Raw genomic sequence first — 6,000 nt, 5'->3', positions numbered from 1 at the left:
AGTTCCTCCTTCCCTCTTGGAACTGAGCCTGTCCACAGGTCCCGTGAGTTCTGTGGGTATCACCTTGGGGAGACTACCCCTGTAGGGGAGGTCTGCCCTGGTTCAAGGACTGGCTATGAGGTGGGTAAATCTTCCCAATTCTGAGGTTTAATTAGCAAGCTCATTTGACTCTAATACTAACCTTAGTATTTTAACTTAGCAGTCATTAGGAATAAAGATATTTGTTCTCCAGTTGCCACTGCCGACTAAAAAAATTATTCACAACCTAAAAGTTGTGAGTTGTGTTTTATTCGGTGGAAATTTTTAGGACTTCAAGCCCGGGAGACAGCATCTCAAGTAACTGAGAAAACTGCTCGGAGGAGACAGGCGTAGGGCCGGGCGAGCTAGGATATATGAGTTTTACAACAAAGGGCAGGTACTCTGAATGTCAAAAGATTTTTGTTATTAAAGAAAACCAGATATCTCAAGTTAAGGAATTTAGTGCTTTTCTATGTGTGGGAAGATGCAAGAGTCTGGGCTCACTGAAATCACTCCTTTGCTATGCACCTTAGCTACCAGGAGCCAGTGTCCTGTGTTTTCACATCCTGAGTTTCCTCAGGGCTCACCTTATGGAGTGGCTGCAGTCTGATGGCTGCTAGATGGCAGGTATTCTGTTTCCTCCCTGAGTTCCCTCAGGGCTCACCAGCTCACCATAGGCTGTGGCCGCAATCGCTGATGACTGTGACATCCTTTGTTTACTGATATGGCAGGAAACATTCCATTTCTCAACACTAATTTGTCTTATTTGTTCAGAACTCAGACGGGGAAAGGCAATAATATTTATCAGGCCACCTTAAGACTCCCTGAGCAGAATCCTGGGCACAGGGTAAGCTGTGGGTTTGTATACCAGGAGTAACAATACCAGGGTCTCCAGTCGTGAAGGATAATGTGCATATGTTCCTGGCTGCATGGTCTCCATGCTTGATTCCATGGCCTTCCTGGAAAACACGTGAGCTAAAAAATATCCTTCAACAAATGTCTTTTCTGCTTAAATTAGCTCTAGTTAGTTTTGTAATTGAGAGCCCTCACCAATACCCTGTGAGTAAGATGATATGATGATTTGGAGTTGCAAAAGTATGGTCACTCTAGCTAGAACAGATGAATGGTGAGTTACACTGATTCTAGAAAAAATCATGGAGGATTTCAGGGGGAAAAGACAGAGCTCAAGAGTAGTCAAGTATCTTGTCTTAGGGAGAGAGTGCCTGCAATAACGATAGAAATCTTCCAGTAATCTTGAGAGGCACATGTGTTTGTAAAGAAGGGGTATAGCAGTTACCATCATTGTGGTACAGTTTTATGAATTCTTTTCCAAAGCTCTTGTCGGCTTAAAAAAATGCACAACGTGAGAGTTCTGAGTTAAATTTTATTCGGGGCAAAATGAGGCCTGAAGCCTGGGAGACAGCATCCCAGATAGCTCTGAGAAACTGCTCCAAAGAGGTAAGAGGGAAGGTCAGTATATATGTGATTTTGGTGAAGGGGGATTACATAAAATTGAGCACATATTTTTTTTTGCAGAAGGTTACTGCTAGTCACGAGAAGCAGTCGTCACCATGAAGGATTTTAGTGCTTTTCTAGATATGAGCAGATACAAGAATTGGGCTCATAAAATTGGCTCCTGAAAAAATCTAATTATCCGTAGACCTGTTCTGCCAGTTTTTCCCAGAGCACAGAGTGCCTCATTCCTGATCTCCACCTGAACTCCTTTCAGGGGGTGTTGGAAGTCAGCAGCTGCAGAGGCTCGTGACTTAATCCTTGTAGAGGGAAACGGCGAGTACCATGGAAAATGCCAATTTGTAGTCGACACTGTTCAGACGGATACTTCAGAACCCACATTTTCTTCGTTTATTTTAGAAAGCTAGTGTGGTGCATATGCCACATACACTGTGCCTACCGTGAGGTCTGGGGCAAAACTCTATAACTGAATATTCACACTAAATGGAATCAAGATTACAAATAGACTCATGTCTGTTTACTAAATGAGTGTCGGCATCAAACTGATGAAAAGTACTTGCAGTTTTCTGAGGTTTGGGGATGATACCGAGCAGGGCCCTGTGGGGCTCCTGACACAAAGCCTTTCTGTGATTACAGGAAATAGGCTTCATTCAACCTCCGTGACCTTCCCTGAGTTCTAATGGACAGATTCAAGCAGTTGCTAATGAGGGAAGGGAGGGAATGTGAGGCCAGGGAGAAACAAACGGTCAAGAGAAACAATAGCGCATCCTTAGGGCACGGTCCTGGTTCCCCATCAACAGATACACACAACAAGTGTCTTTGAGCTGTTTTGCAGATACTGAATCCCCAACCAGGTGGGAGAGGTTAACTGTGTACTGCCCACAAGCGCGTAGACCCCAGACCGGTTGGAACCAGAAGGTCGATGATACTGACTCCCACTTACCTCCCCACCAACCAATCAAAAGAATGTCCACCAGCTGATCACGCCCTCTTTGAACCATTACTATAGAACGTCTCACTACCTTCTCCAACTGGGGGCACATAGTTTTTCAAGGCAGGAGCCCGCTGTGTCCCCCCTTTGAATGGCAAGTCATAAAGATATCCTTTTCTACTTCACCCAAAACTCTGTCTCCAGGATTTGATTCGGCGCTGGTGTACAGACAAGCTGAGCTTTCGGCATCAGGGGCTTTTTAAGCTGTGGTTAAGGAATTGTATGGCTGTGCTGAATTTACTCTCACCTCCATTCACTGAGTAAATAGCTGACCTTGTGCATTTCCCAAGAAACTTTCCTACTGGTAAGAGGATGAGATAACCAGCTAATGACCCTAATCCTAATGGTTTTGGCAATAATATTTCCCAGAGTAAGTTTATATTCTTAAACTTTGCCTTGATATTAAGGAATAAATCTATGCAACTGCCCACTTGACAACTACAAATGTACATCTAAGGCTTCTCCAATGTAACGTGACCACAACAGAGCTCTGAATTTCATTCCCATCACAGTCAGGGAGCACCATCATTCATCCAGTTGCAGAACAAAGCCTACAAGACTCACCTTGGTCCTCTCGTTCACTCATTCCCTACATGAAATGCATCAGCCCCATGTGTGGGTTTGAGTCTTACTTTGGAATGTTTTTCTTTTTCCAAGATTATTTTTAAACCTCCCCCATGCCAAGGCTTGCCTAGTTGTGTCCACTGGAACTCCAGTCAGTCATGCGAAAATTCCCTTCACTCTTTGACCACTTCTGGGCATGCGTTTTTCACCTCCCTGGCTCTCTTCCGAGGACCTGCCTTACTGGAAGCCTTCTTGAGCCGTTGCTGCGTTACCTTTGATACCCTTCACGCCACGGGGTCTGGAGGCTGTGGCGTGCTCTCTTACTCCTCACGTTTGCTTCCTGAAACGTCTGCCTTCCTGAAACTCCCTCCATTTGAATTTTATGGCAGCAGATTACTGACCCAATTTCTCCTCCTTGTTGCCTTTATCCATTTTCCCAGGGACACTCTCCCAAACCCCTTGGATTTTTTATCTCCTCTCTTGCGGTCATTTCTGTGACATTATTTCCATCATAATTCCAGATACACATAAGTGATCCTTCTAATATGCCCTCAGTTCCTTGATCTTCTCCTCCTATTTTCTCGTCCTTTAAATGAACTCACTGCCATGGTCCTTCCCTTGACCTTGTCATTACAAATAACTGCAAACCTTGTATGTCTTGACCACCATCTTCTGTCTTTCTAAATCACTCCTTCTAGTATTCTTGCTCCAACCAACCTTTCAAACCCTGCCAACACTGGGCCTTCAGTCCACCTGTCATATCACCATCTTTACTGTCCTTCTTCCCCTCATATCCCCACATTGACTTATTACTCGTTTTTATGGAGGTGATTGGATTGCAATTTTCTGAGGGCAGATGATCCCTTTAAAGTAAAGAAGTTGCTCTTTGTTTTTATTTGTAAACATATTAAACACTTCTTATGATGTGAGAGGACTAATTAAATCCAGTATTTCAATATCTGGTGTAATCAACAATGTGACTATAGTTAACAATATGGTATTGTATACATATATCAAACCATCATATTGTATACCTTACATACACACAGTTTTGTTTTCTGTTTTTTTTTTAAATTAATTAATTTATTTTTGGTGCGTTGGGTCTCCGTTGCTGTGCAGGCTTTCTCTACTCTATTGCTGTGTGTGGGCTTCTCATTGCCATGGCTTCTCTTGTTGTGGAGCACGGGCTCTAGGCGCGTGGGCTTCAGTAGCTGTGGCTCGCGAGCTCTAGAGCACAGGCTCAGTAGTTTACACACAGTTTTTAATTGTCAGCGCTACCTCAATAAAGTCGGGGGGAAAAGAAAATACATAAATAAATAAAACATTTGCTCTTTGTTTTTTTTGTAAGTGGATTAACCACTTCTTATGATATGAAAGGATTCATTAAATCAGCCATTCAATTCTTTCATATAAATATTTAAGCGAATGTATTTCACATGTGTAAACGTATTGTGATTAGCTACTTTTTTTTTTTTTTTTTTTGCGGTACGCGGGCCTCTCACTGTTGTGGCCTCCCGTTGCAGAGCACAGGCTCCGGACGCGCAGGCTCAGTGGCCATGGCTCACGGGCCCAGCCGCTCCGCAGCATGTGGGATCTTCTTGGACCGGGGCACGAACCGGTGTCCCCTGCATCGGCAGGCGGACTCTCAACCACTGCCCCACCAGGGGAGCCCTAGCTACTTTTAACTAATTCATCTAGATACAAATCTTGTTTGAGTGATTTCTATGTACCATTTTGTTGGGGATGTGATAGAACACAAAACAGGAAAAAAAGGATCCCTGCTGCCATGGACTTTATGTTCCAGAAAAATGAAACTAACTGGGAAGGAGGATAGGGAGGGGTGCGGGGCAGGGGGACACAGGGAAGAGTGGGTATGGATGGATGGCGGGGGGGGTGCTCTTAGGGGCTGCGATTTTAAATAGAGTGATCAGGGAAATACTCACTGAGAGACTGCTGTCGAGACCCAGAGCCGAAGGAGGTCTTGTGCAAGTGTCCGGCACAGAGGCTTGTGTGGCGTGCAAGGGAGCGTGAGGAAGCCGCGGTGTGGCTGGTGCCGAGTGAGGAAGATGACTCAGAGTGATGCTGGGGAGCGGGGCCGGGGCAGATGTCAGAGAAGGGAACCCCTGGAGGGCCGGGACACAGGAGCATTGCATGTGACGTGGGCATTAACAGGGTCCTCGGGCTGCATGCAGAGGACAGGCTGCAGGGGAGGGTCTCCCCAATGCTGTCCTGCATTGACACAGATGCCACAGACATCTGTGCTTGTGTATAAACATGAACACGCTGATACCATCTTGCTCGGTGGCAGATAAGAGCCTGACAGATGTAGAACAGCCCACTCTGCCTTTCTTGTTCTATACTACGTTGCTGTTCCCTCCAAGGCTTAAACCCACATGTGAAAATCAATTGTACCTGTTCCTCTCGATACACTACAGAGTTTTACGTACCATATTCTTATTTGACTGTGATGGGTAAGGCAACCAGAAGAAACCATTTAAACTACCGTGTACTTCTTTCTCCACTTATACAGCGTTCCCTGGCAGATTTAGCAGATGGCTTCTTGAACCAGTGCATAAGGTTTAGTCAAGGGTGGTTTTCCCCTCACTGCTAGGTAACCCAAACATCTGAAAAGAGGATTTCCAAGTTCAAAATAACAGTGTCTTATGAAAATAGAATCTACATAAAACTTACTTGGCATCTCTAAGAGTTTCTGATGGTTCCATTTCAGAAACTTCAGAGTTTGGTTTTTGGGTTTTTTTGGGTTTTTTTGTTTGTTTCTGTTTGATTTGGTTTGTTGCTTGCATTTCCTTCTGATTCACTGTGAAATTCAGACATGGGCTCACATCATGAACTTAGCTGGTGCTTTTTACATGTTTACTAAAGAATTCATTAATTTCAGGTATAGAGTAAACTCAACCGATCACAGTGGAAGACAGAACCCTTGTTGAAAATAA

Source organism: Grampus griseus (genome assembly GCF_964374135.1).
Source record: "Grampus griseus genome assembly, chromosome: 2".
NCBI lineage: Eukaryota > Metazoa > Chordata > Mammalia > Artiodactyla > Delphinidae > Grampus > Grampus griseus.
The sequence above is the reverse complement of the archived record's forward strand: the minus strand, read 5'-3'. Positions refer to the sequence as shown.